The 18,583-nt window shown below is 33.5% G+C and overlaps 2 protein-coding genes across 2 annotated transcripts in view; one reads left to right on the top strand and one right to left on the bottom strand.

Moving 5' to 3' along the window:
- The window catches only part of Mhc (myosin heavy chain), a 31,792-nt gene extending 31,261 nt beyond the window's left edge, over positions 1–531 (bottom strand). Inside the window, exon 1 of the mRNA XM_089636462.1 lies at positions 478–531. The gene's annotated coding sequence lies outside the window, so the exon portion shown is untranslated. The remainder of the gene's footprint in view (positions 1–477) is intronic.
- LOC149420200 (putative inorganic phosphate cotransporter) overlaps positions 1–18,583 on the top strand; it is a 416,275-nt gene that overhangs the window by 144,508 nt on the left and 253,184 nt on the right. The window lies entirely within an intron of this gene.

The raw sequence follows: 18,583 nt of genomic DNA on the forward strand, positions 1-18,583 counted from the left end.
GTACTGTGTTGTTGAAAAGCTGTTCTAATCACTTTTGAAACTTTTTATCAAACTTAAAGTGTATTTGAACTTTATAATTGTTTTAACTGGATCTCAAACACATTAACATGATAACTGAATGCACAGGTGAGCAAAGTGTTGCTGTGTGATTAGTGTGTTGTGTACAGGGGTAAACAAACACCAGACCGCTTCAAAGATTCTTAAACCATCGCGCGTCGCACGTCAGTAAGATGATTGCACAAATACCAGTAGTAAATACGATAAACGAGATGATAATGTGAACTGTTGAGAACAATCAAACGAAGGGGTTAATCGGAGATGGAAACAGGGGTTATAATGCACACACTGTCACCCGGCACATCCACGCGGCCTATTACACCGGGGCGCGGGGCACTAAACACCTGCCCAGCAGAGAAGCTGATAGGCCTTATCACCGGTGTAATAGGTGCGCGGATATCCTGGGGCACTTGTACACACGGTTAATCCTCGGTCACTCGCGACGGTATGATAGTATGAAGGAGGTGTTAGCGGCACGTCAACTACTTACGTTCGAAAGCCGTTCTGATCGGCGCGCTCGCTCGGGGTGCATTTATATACTTGGGAACGTGATCCGGACTGCGAGAGGGGGGGCTGGGCGGGCCAATGGGCGGCCGAGGATCAGAGCTCCCTTTTTAGGCGGAGATCTGCGATGGCGACACCCGAGAGGGCGGGGAGCGAGCCGCACTTTCACAGGTTCCGGCGGCTTTTCCGGCCCGGTTTCACACCAAACGAACAACATTCGTATCACACGCAATCTATCCTCCACCATGCACTATTGTCTAAGGACTTTTAACACTCGTATCAAACATAAACCAGCACTTCTTATGAACATAATGCAAAGAACTTGAAAATTCATCCATGTTTAGTTCAGTAGTGAGATTGTCAAATGTTTTTACATTATTTCGGCACATAAAAATAATTTCACTCAGGACCTATAGATATGATCTTTGGGCGTGCTGTGAGGAGGGTCTTATTTGAGAAGAGGAAGGCGTGAACAGCCTCTAGCTTTTGTTTATTTATTTTTTGGTTTACATTAATTCCACACAGGCCCCGAGGAAAATAATTTCATTCAGGGTCTATGTGATCTTTGAGGATGATGAGTGGAGGGTCTTTTTTGATGAGAAGAAGGAGTGAACTTGGGTCTTTACCAGGCTTTTTTAGTGGAAAGGATAAAACACAGAGGTTGGCAAATCGTTACTTTTCTTTTGTTCGTTGTTTAAAGTAAATCAAATTTAATAATGTCGTTATTAAGTTCTACAATCATGAAACATAATAACAATAACTAATTATTCAGGTAAATCAAAAATTTTCGTTCTGACATAGGTACTTGATATAAATTAGTAAAATGATCATTCTAAACCCATTTGAATAGAAAGTAATTCACGAACTTTAAGCAAATTGTGCACTCTTACAATTTTATGATAGATTCAGATTCAGAGAGAAATGGGCACTTACATCAAAAGACCTAAATACAAACGTTGGTTCTTCGGTTAATGTTGCGAATACGATAATTAGGCACCTATTGATTGAAATTGAAGTGACAAATAAAACTTTGATGTTTTGAACAAAATTATGTTGAAAACTGTTTTCAATTACGTACTTTTAATCATAAAGCTGACAATCTGAATAAAGCAGTGAAATTTCACAAACTGTGATCAATATCGTCCACAAATTTACACAGCTTTTTCCATCTGGAATATCTGGAATGTCTGATGCTCCATTAGCTTTGAAATTTCAAAGTAACTGTTAAATAGTTGTCAAGGAGAAAACCATCTGTGCACACTTATTTAGGAAATCTGAAAATAACTTTAAAGGACAGAGTTAATAAAAAAATCATCGAATTATCGAAGAAAGCAAAACACTTTGTGGCTTGACATTAACTTACTCTAAAAAATGTAAAAATGATTGAAATACGTTCTTATCATAATATTTTGACAAGTTACCCACGAAAACACGTAAAATTTGCTCGTTTCCTCTTCGTATGAGTAAGTTCAAGGATCTCTGATACCTGCCAATACAAAGTTTAAACCTCGCATTGAAAGACACCTCACAGGTGGTTGAGACAGGAATTCCGATTATGTTATTATGTACATAATCTGTGTGTATCAATCAACGTGCTCGTAAATCTCTGCCACAGATGATGGACTGGTGTCTATGGAGTTATTTTAATTCTCTCTATATAATCGAATATATCACGATGAAAGCGTTAAAACAGTTTGAACTGTAGTTTGGAGTTTCACGACAGAGATGTTTGTTGGTTTAATTTTATGTGTGTTGTTCGTGCTGGAAGTTCTGTTTGTTTCATTCTTCAGTGATTGATTTCACCTTATCAACAATATCTTTTTAGCTTTGTTCTATACGAATATCAATCACAGCCGTTGCACGTACTCGTATATACCCAAATTTATTGCGGTATGTTGTGGAACTATGGTGTCCCCATTTGGGGTATTTTTTGAGGCTAAAATTGTGAGGAAAGGAAGGAGAGAAGAAAGAGGAAGGTTGGAACATACCAGGCTACTCAGATCTGGTCAGAAAAATTTATCGCATTAAGGCCGCGTAGTAAGCGTTCAAAGATAGTATGAAAGGGAGATATGTAAATACGAATGTTAGAGGGAGAGCGCTAATATTAAAAAAACGATAATAATTAGGCGAAAATGGTGAAAATATTTAACAAAACACGACTCGTTTGAAATAGAGCAAAAAACTCTAAACAAATTCTTTATTTCTTCTTTATTTATAAATAAGTTTATAAATACCAACATGTTTCATGAGCATCGCTCACTTCTTCAGGGTTTTAATAATACTAATTATAAATAATAGACATAGACAATGGCAACAATGAAAAGATGAGAATGGATAGGGGAAAGAGAGGCAATATGGAACAATTTACATAGGGAATAGGTTTAATATTGGGTCATTTATTAAATTCTTTATTAGTTGCATTTGAAGACATACTGTGATTTTTTTCTTGCCTGTAACATATTAAATAACAAAACAAAACGTGTTTTAAATACTTTTCGGAGCTTAAATTGCGATTTTTTTCTATCGAGAGAATTTCATATAATTAAAGTTTCTGCATAACAAATGTATTAATAATATCTCCAAAACTAAATTTTTTTTAAACTTAAAGAACGCAACGTTTTATTTCTTAATGATGGACGTTATAGTCAGGAGATCTAGCCCAGACGATCGACAAAGACCTATGACAATACGATTTTGAGAAATCCGTCATCTATGGTCAGTTAGCGATAATTACGATAACTAATGAAATCTTCAGCAATCTTAACATCATGTCAATTAAACAACTATGTTCTAAAAAAATACTCATTTACATTCATAAGTACAAAACCCAAGAAATAACAACAAACACGTACAATAGAAACACTAGATCTCATGGTCAAAAACTTATCCAACAAATAACTACTAATACGACTTTTGGGCAAAAAAGCTTCTTATATCATAGTATTAAACTCTACAATAAAAAACCACTGTCACTCAAAAACCTCAACATTATAACATTTAAATCTCAAATAAAAAGCTGGATACATATAGGGATAAATGTAGGGATATCTGAATATTCGATTTTATGTCCGGGTTAAATCTTCCCCACAGGAAAAACTAAACCCTTCCACACACTTCTCCACAAATGATAATCTCGTCAATCAACATTATGCAAGTGCATTATATAAGCAAAATAAATACAAAACAATTCAAGATCAACAACACGCCAACTCACCAGAGATCAAATGGGAAAATAATTCACCGACTCCAGATATTTTCATATCAGAGGGTTCGGCTCGGTAGAACTCCTAACATGGCCTATAAATCCTACTGATCCCTCAACATAAATATTAAAAAAATCTTTTATTATCCTACATGTATTCAAAATGACCGACTTTTGCATCTTTATATATAAAATTTAGCTCTCAGTCGAAGTATGAAACAGTAAAAAATGACGCAAAATAATATGGTTGAATTAGCGCAGTGTTCAGAGCATTTCCCAGTCAAGGAGCAGCTCCTAAGTTCAAATCTTAGATGCGACTAACTCTTTTTCGGTATTTTCATTTACACATCTTTCGATTGTTAGTCGTTAATATTGTATTCAATGATTAAATATTCCCATTTCTCTTATTATTCGGAATGTTTCACAAAGAAAGTATTTTAAATAAGATGTGTTGTTTTAACAGTGTATTTTGTTTAGCGGTAAATTCATCAATATTCACATCATTAGTAGTGCTTACCTCAAATCATTGCCGTAATAACGACCCATAAGAAAAATCATGTAACCGTAAAACTTTTTGAGTAAACAAAGAATCAATGTTTATTCGATCATTCTGTATTTTGTAGTATTTGATCATTTTTACTTCGTAAATTGCAGGCAGATTGGTTAGTCTAGTGTTAGAAAAATCTGAAGAAAAATGATTTCCGCTTTTCCTTCACTTTTTGTTCCTATGCTATGTTATGCTTTCTATGCTATGTTTTTTGTCACTATGCACTTATAAGTATGAAGTTTTTTCACAAAGTGCCACAAAGTTCTGTTTTCTTTACTCTACACAAGAATTTTAACTGCTTGGAGTTATTGGAACTATGGCACATTAGAGGGGATATTACATATTGTGATAATGAATATATATTTTATATAGTTCACTAGCGCGGACCCGTAAAAAATCGCGGGATATTGTAATTGTAGGATTAGAGAATCTGAAAGTAAATATCGTTGATAAAATTGAAATATAACGACGTCTGTTAAGATTTATTAATTAATACAATAATTTTGATACGTATTTTATTGCTTGCCTGAATCGTTCCGACATCAGTTCCAATTTTGAAAATCAAAGCAAATCAGAGACGCGCAGAATGATTATTTTTTTTATAAATGTGAAGTTTATTGAAATGTGACCTGTGACAGATTTAAGACTTCAATAAAAAATAATATTTTTCTTCATCTTTGATCAAATTTGATATCTTCAAATGACACCGTAAATAATTTAATATATTGTCATTTCGAATATTTTTAATGACACGTGACGAAACGGATGTTTTATAAAGTTTTCCTTCCTTTGATGATGAATGTCATTTCATTTACTAGACATAACTTCAGACTCAATTAACTTATTTATTTATTTATTAACGCCGATTATAGCGGCTTTTACAAAAGAGTAACAAATTGTTTTACATATCAATACAGATAATACATAGATAAAAAAATAGAAATACATAAAAGAGAACAATAGAAATAGTAGTATCAACATAACAAAAGTACAATGAGTAGGTTATTATAAATACAATACAACATATTATAAATCCCGGATATTATGTAATGAGTGTTAAGAAATTAATACTTTAAAACTGTATTTAATTATAGTCAATCTGAGAAGCGCTGACAAACAGTTTTAATTAAGTAGTGTTTGTATGAGGTTAAACTAGCAATATTTATAGGTTCATCCAAAACATATTTATTTCCAAGTACATGTAGGCGATTCATTATGGAATTGAGTTCAGCGTTAGATCCCTTATTGTTGCAATGATAGGGTAATTTGAAACGAACTGATCGACTAGGTACATGGAATATTAACGAAAGAAGTTCAGGGGAGTTCAACAGGTTGGTAACGATTTTAAATAAATAAAATAGGTCAAAACAAATTCTTCTTTCTTTTAATGTATCGAGTCCCAATAATTGTAACAGAGAGGGGTAATTAATGTTTTCGATGAATATTCCCAATTTGAAATTAATATAACGTAAAAATTTATGTTGGACTCGCTCGAGGGAATTCTCATGTACACTGTAGTAAGGACTCCAAATGGTGATGTTAAATTCAAGTTGGCTTCTAACAAGTGAAGTGTAAAGTAATTTGACAGTTTTTAATTTTTTTAAATCCTTTGATATCCGTAAGACAAATCCTAACATTTGCATTGCTTTACTGGTTATATTATTAATATGTTTAATGAATGTTAATTTAGTGTCAAAGGTTATACCAAGGTCTCTTATTTCATCTAAGGGGTGATTATTGAGAAAGTAGTTGATTATTTGTTAATTTAAATGTCATGCCTGTAGTATTTTCGTATGTTTATTACTTGCCCAGCGGATCTCACTCGCACCAGTCACGTAAGTTTCAAAGCATCTGTTCATACCTTAGCTATAAAACCATCTCTCCAACCTACAACCCTGCAAAGAACGAGTAGTATCGAGGCCATGTGATATTGCGTTTTTCTCTACCACAGAATTTCTCTAGACGGACACTGACTAGTGAGATAACCAAAGATATTAGATCTAATATCTTTGGAGATAACGGTCTGAGGCGTAAGGCTCACGACTAGCAAGCCGGAGGTCGCGGGTTTAAATCCCGGCGTGCGCAATAAAATTTTATTTGATTAATTTGTGTTATTTCACAACTAACAATTAAAATAATATTCCGAATACTTGAGGCACGTTTCAGAGTGGAAGGTACTTTCAGTACCGCCCTGGTGTGAAACGTTGCTTGAAATGGCGTGTTTGACCAGATCTGAATAGCCAGGTACTTCCTCACCTTCCTCTTCCCCATCTCCTTCCCGTCACCACTACCTTCATCCTCAAAACATACCCCAGATGGGGATTCCATAATCTCACTGGTTCAAGACGGTTGGGAGCAGTTGGAACTCTTGTGCGCACACGGAGTAAATAAGTATGGCCGATTTATTAAAATCCTGTTAAAAACGTGACGGCAAACCATTTCTTAATGAAATATTAGTCAATTCAGAATATATCGGAACACGTGTTCATGCACGTTTTCCTGATAAACATGATGCCGAAATGCGACAATATTAGAATTTTATGAACACGTGTTCCGACATCCTCATAACACATTCGTGTTTAAAAGATAATTTGTTAGGAAATCTGTCAATTTATTCGTTAAAGGCCTGCATTTTTAACAGGAATGCGAATAATTTGAGAAGATTTTTGATATCAGTAAGTTTTCTCAGTGCATAAAATATAGTGAAAATGCATTAAGGAAAAATAATAATTGACGGCAATTGCATAAATTTAATCTTATCAAAGGACAAATGAAATTCTTATTACGATAATTAATTACCAAGATAATCTCACTCCAGAATAGCCGGTGCAGATTTTAATCCGTTCCCCTCCTACGAAAACAAAACTTGTAAAAATAAACTTGCATATTTTTCTAATTAGAATTACGCTTCGGGCTTTTATGAATGGTTTTGACGTCAGAGGGCGGTTAATCTTCGTCTGCATATCTGTAGTCAGAGCCGTCGCATACATGTGTTATTTAATAACATATGAGCCAGAACACGATAGAGTGTAGGTTGTTCGGCTCTGCGTGTATCAAAGATGACGTCCACCAGTATGACAGACATGACTTCTTACAGGAGATGTCATACATCAAGCAGATTGCAGCAAATCCCCAACGCACATGCCAAGACGGTAAATCTCTATGAGTTAATCGGAATCAGAAATCAGTTATTGCAGTTTAATGATCCTGTTTTTAATTAGTAGGAAATCATTATTTAATATGTTAGGATCGACGAGAAGTTTGCAGTCCACAATGGAGTGCTGGTACCTACCCTGATGTATGGAAGTGAGGCATGGAACTGGCAAAGAAAGGAAGAAAGTAGATTGAATGCTGTTGAAATGAGATCCCTGAGGCGTATGTGTGGTAAAACCATGTATGATCGTGTGAGGAATGTGGAGATCCGCAAAGAGTGCAAGACTGATATGTGAGAAAGGGACGCTTAGATGGTTTGGGCATGTAGAGCGAATGAGCGAAGAAAGGAGTGTAAGGAGAATATACGATGCAAATGTGAATGGTAGCAGAATTCGGGGACGTCCGAGGAAGACTTGGCACGACCAAGTGAATCAGATACTTGAGTCGGGCCATGTCAAGAGTCAGAACAATAGAAGAGTATGTATGAGACGATGTATGAATGTGAATGAGGCAAGAAGTGTGTGCCAAGACCGAGTTGTTTGGCGGTCCGTCCTCTCTGCCTACCCCTGCGGAGAAACGGCGTGATGGTTAGTTAGTTAGTTAGTGAGTTAGGATCGACAAATATGACGTTAAATAACTAGGTCCCAATGGTCGAGTGGTTAAAACGCTGTCCCGGTAAGACAAGATATCATGGGTTTTCCTAGTTGTGACCGTATTTTTCTCTATGTTCTTTACTTATTTATTTCTAAATTCACGCCCGGCTGGGCTTGAAATCAAAAAGTAAATAGAAGACATAATAAAACACAACCTCTTAAACAAAAACAATATTAAAATGAAATAAAGTGGAAACTAGACACTCCAACATGCAAGATGGAAAAATATAATACTAGAAAAATTTCAAAACTTTGGTAAGATAAACAGAGCTACGTAGTTTCTATAGTTAAATTATGTTATATTTGATATTCTTCTTTCTGAAATAAATTGGGTAATGACTTATATTTGGTGAATGATGTGTTGAATATATCAACAACATTTTTATAGTCATTACCCAAATTTTGTATACGGCGAACGGGTCTTGTTCTGTTTCATGTTTCATTTTAGATTTGTTTGTATCATTTTCTTCTTCAATGTTTTTTTAAATTGATGGGTATGACAGTCAAAAAAGTTTATAAGTTTAGACTTTTATAAAAGTCAATAGGTGTACCATTTAAATAAAAATTGGAAATGTTTATCCGAGACACCATCTAGTTTACAAACCAATTCATTAGAAATTTTTGATCATTTAAAAAAGTAGCTGCAAAATTAGTTTGCAAGATGAAAATCTTTGCAATATAAGATCGACAAATATGACGATAGATAACTAAGTCTCAATGGTTGAATGAGATCCTTGGTTCGATTTCTAGTTGTGACGATTATATTTTTTTACTGTATCTTGTTTTGTTTCATGTTTGGTTAGATTTGTTACGATTATCTTATTCTTAATGATATATTGACATTAAATTCATTGGACTTTTTTAAATTCTTGTAGTAGCGCTTCAGCCTTGTAGGGCGCCATGTAATATATTGCCCATGTATTGCAAATGAAACGGGTTTTCATTTCTCATGTTCTAAGAAAACTTCTTTAAAATATCTTATTTGCAATAGTAGAATAATCATTTTGAAAGAAAATCAGACGTGTTCTTAGATGCATCATGTGTTTCATATTATGAGCAATTTTATACGACGTATAACTAATGAAAATGAGAGAGTTTCAGAAATTTTTATTTAAAATTAAAATCTAAAAGATACCCAAAATATCTCTTATTAACCTTATCCCCATGCTTGGCTTACAATAATAATTAATTCACTAATAATTCCTTGCATTATTTTGATAATATTATTAGATATTAGTCTCCGGTGAGTTATTGAAATTTCTTCCATATTTCGTTAGTCACTTAGCCGAATAACAGCCCAAAATAGCTAGCTGTCCAATGTCTACTAATTTGAATGTTTTAATTGAAAAACAACAAAAAAGTCACAAAATACCGAAATTTCGTTCACATTTTTACTTAAATAATCTCAGGAATCACAGGTTAAAGTAAGCCAAGTACGTCCCCAGTAAATACCCTGTATAATAGGCAAAGACAGTAATTAGCCAATTCTGTGTGTGCATATTATATTTGGTGAGATATGGTGTTAAATGATTTAATTACACATTTAGATGATTTCCTAGTTAGCCTGTTAAAGTAATAGGTGATAGAAATAATAAGCCAATCCCGCGTGTAATATAACATATGATTCAATATGGGGTTAATGGATTCGATTGCATATTACAGTGCATTTCCTAGATATATAGTGTTGAAGTTATATGTGATAGAAATAATAAGCCAATCCCGTGTGTAATATAACATATGATTCAATGTTGGGTTAATGGATTCCATTGCATATTTAACTGCATTTCCAAGATAGAGTGTTAAAGATGCGAAATAAATAATAAGCCTGTGTGTTATATCACAAACGATTGAGTGGGTGAATGGATTTTTTTTTTTTTTATTGAATATATAAACACATTACAATAATTTACAAATGTAGATATTTCGAGGCTGATTGCGAAAAAATTAGAAATTTTTAACAAAAAATTGCCCAACTCAATTAAGAAATTATTTCTCGTGTTTGAGTTGGGGAGTGTTGTGAGTCATTATGGTTTATAGGTTGTAAAATTTCACTAGTTGATGTAGCTAAAAATTAACAAATAGCTATAAAACTAGATGATAAATTTGATAACACTATATAATTAAGAAAATAAGATATTTAATTACAAACTAAAAAATAAAAAATATAACTTAAATAATATAATAGTTATTAAACTTAGAAAAAATAAGATATAAAAATAAAAATGTACTTATTAGGTACGAAATAATAGTAGGTAGGTACAGTAGGTACTGGTAGTAAATTGTTCAAAGACCGAGCTGGCAGTCTTGTATGAAATGGGTTCTTAATAAAATGCAACAACAATAAACGCATATTAGCACATATTAGGAAGCGGATAATATAACTTTAGAGGATATGTATTTTTTTTTTAAATATTAAATTTTGTTTATATATATTATTTTTTTTTACTAATCATTAATCAATTTTCCTAAATTCATAACGTGAATTTAGGAAAATTTAATTAATAAAAATTACAAATGAGTTCATATAAACAATTATTTGAAAAATGTATCCAATGAAATTAAAACTTGTGATTACCGTTGGGTTTATCTAAAAGTTGTTTGATTTGTGATTTGAAAGTTTTGTAATTTTTTTCAGTTTTAATTTTATCCGGAAGGGCATTAAACAAATTTATATCTTGATAATTATAATGGTGTTGACCAGCACTAGTATTACATTTAGGAATTTCTAAGTTACCACGTGATCTAGATCGGTTACTTATTTTTGTAGAAATTGTTGAATTGAAATGGTCTTTATGAATTTGTAACAGTGCATTCTTTTTAAAAATTTTGTTTAAGCTAAGAACCCTAAACGAGTCAAACAGCTCCGTGGTTGGAAATATCGATGGTTTTTTTAGGATGACTTTCAAAATTAACCTCTGAACCTTTTCTACAGGTGAAAGGTTAGTTTTAAAAGTCCCTCCCCAACCGATTATACCATATTGTAATTTGGATTGGGCAAGAGAAAAATATATAATTTTAATCATATTATATGAAAGGATGTTTCTCAATCTAATGAATAAGTAAATAAGTTTTCTTACTCTGGTTGCTGTATTTTGGACTTGTTCGTTCCATTTTAAGTGTCTATCTACTATGATACCCAGATACTTTATACTATTTTTGCATGTTATTGGTAAACAATTTACATTACCGCATTCTTTTTTTATTTTCACATTGTGATGAATGGATTTTAATGGTAATATTGTTTTCAAAAATTTTTTCCTGCAAAGAGAATGGGATGAAATATGTTTTCTCGGTATTTAGTGAGAGACAATTTAGGTCGAACCATGTTTTGAGTATGTTTATATTGATATTGGCTATCCTCATTGTTTCCTCCCATGATTTTCCTTTTGTGATAACTACAGTGTCGTCTGCGTAAGATATGATATCTCCAACAATGGGAAGAGTGAACATTTGATTTACATATATAATAAAAAGGATTGGACCGATGACAGTTCCTTGCGGTATGCCAAAAGATGAGGTTTTGGGTTCACTAAGGGTATTATTGATTTTGACATATTGGAATCTCTCTTTTAGGTAACTTTGGAACCATGATAGTACTATTCCGTCCAATCCAATTTGTTTTAGTTTCTCAGTGAGTTTTGAGTGTGATATGCTATCAAATGCTTTGCGGAGATCAATGAAGATTCAATTACATATCTCACTCCTTAAACCCGAGCACCCCTGCTAAGTCGCCAAACGTAACGAACCTCTTGAGATTACCGATAGCAAAAGTGTTAGTTATCCAATGAATGTTTCCCGAAGCGGTGATAACCACACCCGCCGAACAGTGTCGTACACCGGTAACAGTGAAAAAATATATTAAAAGAGGATTGATTTTTATTTGCATTCTTGTTCCGAATGAAACTCTAGTAGGGGTCCATGAGTTTGCCACTACGCCAATGGAATTTCCAGGAAAACTGAGCTTTCTGCAAATAAATTTCTTTGGAACCGAAGATCTCCAAGAATAATTATAAAAATATATCGATTACAAAAATACAAAATCTAAAAATGGCCAACGAGTATACTCGCTAATTCTGCTTTCGTGGAAGCCATTTCCTTTGCATGGATATACCCTCATTGGCACGAGAGTACTGTTTTTAAATGATCTGTGTAGAAATAATCAGCAAAACTTTTTGTTCCTCACAAATTAAGTGAATTCTATTTTCGGTAAAATTGTCAGCTAAGCATTCTGACCTGTTTTATGTTTCTGTCAAAGAGTCTAAACACCGTTTTACGATTTTTTTTAAAGTTGTACATTCATATTTTAAATCATCAGTCACTGTACAGCTTTATGAAAGCATCCCGTAACTATTCCAATCAAGATGGGTTGTTTCATAGAAGTTGATTTCCAAGTTCTGTGAAGGATCTTTTCAAGTTCTGTTGTTATATCATTATTGGCCAGTTGTTTCACAAAACTGAAATAATGACAGATCTTGGATAGAACCTTCACAGAACTAATAGTATACATGGTTATAGGTAAGTTTTTCAGGAGAACCATAATAAGTGCTTGGTACATTACATAATAAACTGAGTATGAACGATATAAGCAGGTACAATACAAGCCACATAGAGATTTCTGTTGCACAAAGGAGTTCAATAATTGTATATAATAACAATAGTACAAAATAAGTTAAAATTAAACAATAACTTTGTAAACATCACTTATAGGTAAATACTTAATGCCGACCGGGTTTCGCTACAACCGTAGCTTCATCAGGGCAGTATAATACTAAACATCTAAATTAACACATCGCTGTCATAGTTCTCGTATGTCATGTTAATTTAGATTTTAGATGTTTAGTATTGTACTGCCCTGATGAAGCTACGGTTGTAGCGAAACCCGGTCGGCATTAAGTATTTACCTATAAGTGAGGTTTACAAAGTTATTGTTTAATTTTAAAATTATAATGTCACGTCACAAAGTAACCGCTTCATATGAAGAAATACAAAATAAGTACTTATAAGGTACCATGAAAGTAGTTACAGAAAATGACAATGAACAAAACATGAACATTTAGAAAACCTTTATTACGCCAGATTGGGTGTTTTACAGAACACAGTTAAATTAATACAGTGATATAGGGTGCACATGAAGAATTATGACGGATGTAACTATATGTTAAAAGTTGTACAAATGACATGAATTATTAATAGTGCTGTGAACAGTAGACCTCGCGTTCAAAAAATATATTTCTTATTTTCTTTAATAAATCAAAACCAAAATTTCCTACGAAATCATGAAATTTTTAATTAGGTACTAAAATACCCACACACTTATTATAAACCGTGTATTTTGAGCATTTTTTTCAAATAAGGAATTGAACGATTATAATGACAATTATTTTTTAAAGATTTCTTAAGGCGGGTAGGTACCATATTGAAAGAAATGCGGATAATAAAGTGCAAATAAACACGACGAATTCACATTTGAAAACATTAACTTTATTGAACCATTAAAGCGGCCACCATCTTGAAACGCAGAATACAAACTCATAGATAAATTTACAGACAGGCGAAATTCAAAACGGTAGAGTTAATACACGACTGTAAATACTTTTAACGTTAATTATATAACTGCATTTTTGATGTCATCGTTCACTGAATTTCCGCATTCACAAGCTACCATGTCTAGATTTTAAAATTAATAATCCTGCAAAAATGTCTGCCAATAGAACTTAATATAATAGTTGGCATTCCTTCCCTAGACAATAGGTAATGGGTGAGACAAAACTTACTCTAAAAAGATTAAGGATGGGTTTTTTCAGAGAATTTGAACAATTCTTCAAGTTTCAAAGTTAATTTTCATGTTCTGTGAAAGATTTTTTAAAGTTATGTTATTATTTCAGTTCTGTCAAGCAACTAGCCTATAATGATTTAATAACAAAACTCGATTAGGACTTTCACAGAACCCGAAATGAATGTTGAAAATTGATGAATTGTTCATATTCTGTGAAACAACCAATCCTAAGTAGAGTAATATTTGATTTAAAATTAGTTTTCAAATATTTTGCTAAGTACTAGACTAGGGTAACCGGACAAAACACAATTTTTTGGCTAGGTACTAGACTAGGGTAACCGGACAACACACAATTGTTTGGCTAGGCACTAGACTAGGGTAACTGAACAAAACACAATTTTAAAATAATAAGGTAGGTTAGTTTAGTTTGGATAAGCTTATCTTAGGTTAGGTTGGGTAAGATTAGATTTGTATGACTTTATACCACTTTTCTGATTTTATATAACTTTTATGACTTTATATCACTTGTGTGACTTAACATCACTTTTTTAAATATCACTTTTTATAATTTTAATTACTTTCTGTCACTTAATATCACTTTTAAAATGTGTTCTGGTTTATCATAAAACCGTTGCAGTGCCTCGTGCATTTCAAAAGTTTAACCCGTTAACAAAAAAAGTTTTTTCAAGATCATTACACTAATATACTCATTTTATATAACATTTTATTATTTTCCCTAAAATGATAAATAATTAGTATCTCGTCGCGAATGTTATTGTATTGAACCAAAGTGCAAAATGCATCCATGACTGCACCTGATAAACATTTTACCGGTGTTTAAACATCTTCATTACTACGAAAGAAAAAGACATTATAAACCATAGTTACTCGTATATTACTCACGTAGACTGGTTGTGGTGTTAGAACGTGTTAGAATTGGCAGATTTAGTGCCATCCAAACGTGCGTTTTAATGAGATTTATTCGTTTTTAAATGAAGATTTATAAATTCTGCGCATAATAATATATTATAAAACATATATATTCAGAATCAGCATTTGTTCATCTATATGAATGCATTTTTTTAGCCATATTATTTTTCACTGAGTACCTACCTTATTGATCAATGGATCTGAATTTTCATTCGTTTACCTGATCTTTAAGCCTTTCTTTTCTAAATCATTTTAACTCAAAACTTTCCCAGTTGTGGAGATGTCGTAGTTCCACTTCCCTACTATTGTGTGGTTAACTACATTAACTTTGTCCATCTAGCTTTGCGAGCTTTTAATAGATTATCACAGCAGCTTATTTTGTGCTACCCGGTACCTACGCTAGAAGCCTTGTCATATTATACTCACTTCCTCCAATGGGACTGTAGCAACTCTAGTCGCTCGTATTGTTTGAAATTAGTGACCAACGCCAAAACATTGTTGAAGAATGCGCGGCCGAATCCATTCCAAAGAAGCGCTAGTACCAACCTGGCCGCACGGCATTACATTCTCTATTGCGCGGCGCGAAAATGCATTTGACGTTTGAAAAGGCGGGAAGATGATACGTTCTGGCGGTAAAATTGCGCGTGGAAAAGCAAAGTTCCATCACACAGAACAATGGCATGCTAATTTGAGCTCTAGGGATAGCTAATTTAGAGCTTATTATCTCATGATAGTGATGTGGCAGATATAATCAGGAGCCGAAATGATTTTTCTTTAACCTGCGTTGTTCGTATTATAGCAACAGGCAACTGTTGCTGATGTGTCGGCGTCGTACATAGTATCGAATGCCATTTGTAATGTAATAAGCATTTGCGGCCGTTTCTTGGCAAGGTTTGAGTTAGTGGTGATGAACCTAAATAATTTAACATCCTGAGATCGGAGATTTTCGCACTTCCATTTTAATATTGGCGTGGGGTACGTAGTACATACGCACAGGTGGCTGTGACTCACAGATGTTTGCAATATTTACCTTAAATTTCATGAATGTGTTTTTCTGGTGAGTTATGGCTTTCATTTTAATGTTATTAGCCATTAATCATATGTAACGCGGTATTCCAAGTCTGAAATGTACACACCTTCAAAATGTGAGTTGTACCAAGGTACTGATTTTCTGATTTTTTCTGAACCAGGGACGTATAAATGCAATACTCACGTAAGTATTCATGACGATATACGAAATACTTTTTTTAAAATTTTTTAAACATTTCAAAATGCATTTGTATGCTGCAAGGGAAAAATATGAAGAAGTTTGGCAAACCCATTTCGGTGTGTGGCCTCAATATGTTTGTGTTTTAAAAAAATAATTTAAAATATCGACTTTTTACTATGTGCATGGCTTCGAGGTGGCTGTTTCTAAACTGTAGCATAAAGCTTAGGATCCTTCGCTATTGCAGCGCTCCGAGAATTTTTCCCAAACCCATCCACAGTGTTGTCTTCCTCTTGACACACACCGTCCAGCAAATCTCGAGGAAAGACAAATAGTTACTGCATCAACATATATTTTTAAATATCTTAAACTAAACCTTATTATTGTGACATTACCAAAGTTTATCGAATCAAACACATTGACAATAAATAAGAATGTAACCTTTTCACTATTTCTACTTTGTTAAATAAAAAGCACCCTTTTGAAAAAAATGCAGTGCCTTTTGTGTAAGGCGAAAAATTATCTAATCACACCGGTTAGTAGCTGAGTGAAGAAATGCGTGTGGTTCCCACTAAGGCATGATGTGTTCAATTCCTCTTCAGGCTTAGTCCTACATCATTGCATGGCATGGCATCCCCAATCGGGGTATTTTGTGAGGCTGAAGGTAGCGGGGAGGGGAAGGAGATGGGGAGAGAAAGGTGGTAAAGTATCCAACTATTCAGATCTCGTCACACAAATACGACTAATACCATATCAAGCAACTTATCTTTCACCGGGACGATACTGAGAGTATCTTCCGCTCCGGAACGATCTGCAAGAATACGATATATTTTTTAAAATTAATAAATTGTGAAATAACCACAGACATAGGAATTAATAGACGAGAAGATAATGGCGAGGGGTAAAATCAACTGTTGAAGAACGAAGGGAGTAAGGCTGACTGTGATTCGTCAATAAATCAATCTGACAGTAAATAGGCATCTCGCATTATAATATCACCATTTACTTCTTAAAAGTAAAACCTGCTTTTGAATGAATCGACATTTTTACATGGGAGCGCAAATTACTCGCCACGTTATGAACAAATTTGCGAAGTCCAAATTCGGCAAAAAAATTCGGTTCTATTTTCAGAGTCGAATATTTCGTTTAAGTATTTAGTTAAGACACTTTTATAAATGTTCATAATTTACTTCCCAGCAACCAACCAGCTTTGTGTTTCGCGTCCAGACGTTTCTCGATGTGATAGTATATGTTTCTAAAACTGGTCTATATTATACGATGTGAATATGCTTAAAATAAAGTAAAATAATGCTTATATATGGAATGTAATACGACAGTTGGGTTTATTCTCTTTTTCACATCTATTTTTACAAGTTTTCATAGTACAAGTCAACATTTTGCCGTGTTATTTCGTAAAATGAACCGATGATGCCTCGACCATAGTTCGCACAAGAATGATGACGTCACGTTTTCAAATTTCACTTGAGGCCATACGCGAGCACAGCCGGCGCCAATGGAACCGGTATGGGGAGTGGGGATAATACGCTTTTAATCACTTAGGGCAGGTCTACTAATATTCATATGTCTATGGAAATAACACAAATTAATCATATAAAAAAGTGTATATATTTTTGTAATCACACATTTTTTCCTTTCCAGAATTTCCACTCCTTCCTTTCCTTAAAAACACCCTATATAGGGTTTTCCAATAAGAGGTGTTATTTTGATATTCAATCGTAAAAGATCAATGGTTTCGTTGCTTGTGTGGCACGTAGCAACGTCTTGTTGAAATTAAACGTTTTCTAAATCAATACCACCTCATTCCGGCCATAAAAAATCATTAATCATCTCTCAATAGCGCAATCCACTCAACGTAACTGTTGCTCCAGCCTCATTTTCGAAAAAGTAAGGTCCAATGACTCCGCCGACCATAAACCGCACCAAACAGTGACACGTTGAACTACTTCTCGCAGTGCAAGATTCCAGTAAAAAGTTCAGTAAAGACCAACAAATTATTGTGACAAATAAAGCCACAAACATTTTATCATTATTAGGGCACCTGGCAATTGAAATGTCGGAAGATAAAAATAAAATAGAAATCGCGAACAGAGAAAAAACATATGATTACCCTCAAAATAAACAAAAAAATACAAAAAATAAATATTGTCTAATGATTAGTCCTAAAACAAACAGTGACTCTTCTGACTCGATTCTAAAAAAAATACAAAAACATATTAAAACTAGTAAACTGGGAATATGTATTGAAGGTATCAAAAAAATATCCCGAAACAGAATCATCATCGAGTGTTTAAAAAAAGAAGATGCGAAGAAATTACAAATGGAGATCTCAAAAGTAATAAATGATGTCGATACTAACTATTAACAAAAAAAAACCTACTTTAATTTTCAAGGGAATATTTAATGATTATGATAAAGAAGATTTCACTTGTGACATCATCGAACAAAATGAAGAAATTAAAATTATGTCGGAAAATAAGGAACATAAACCTGTGTTCAACGTCAAGAAAATAATTAAAAATAAATTTAATGATAC

The sequence above is a fragment of the Hesperophylax consimilis genome, chromosome 10 (genome assembly GCF_061612785.1).
Source record: "Hesperophylax consimilis isolate HC1 chromosome 10, BYU_Hcon_1.0, whole genome shotgun sequence".
Taxonomy (NCBI): domain Eukaryota; kingdom Metazoa; phylum Arthropoda; class Insecta; order Trichoptera; family Limnephilidae; genus Hesperophylax; species Hesperophylax consimilis.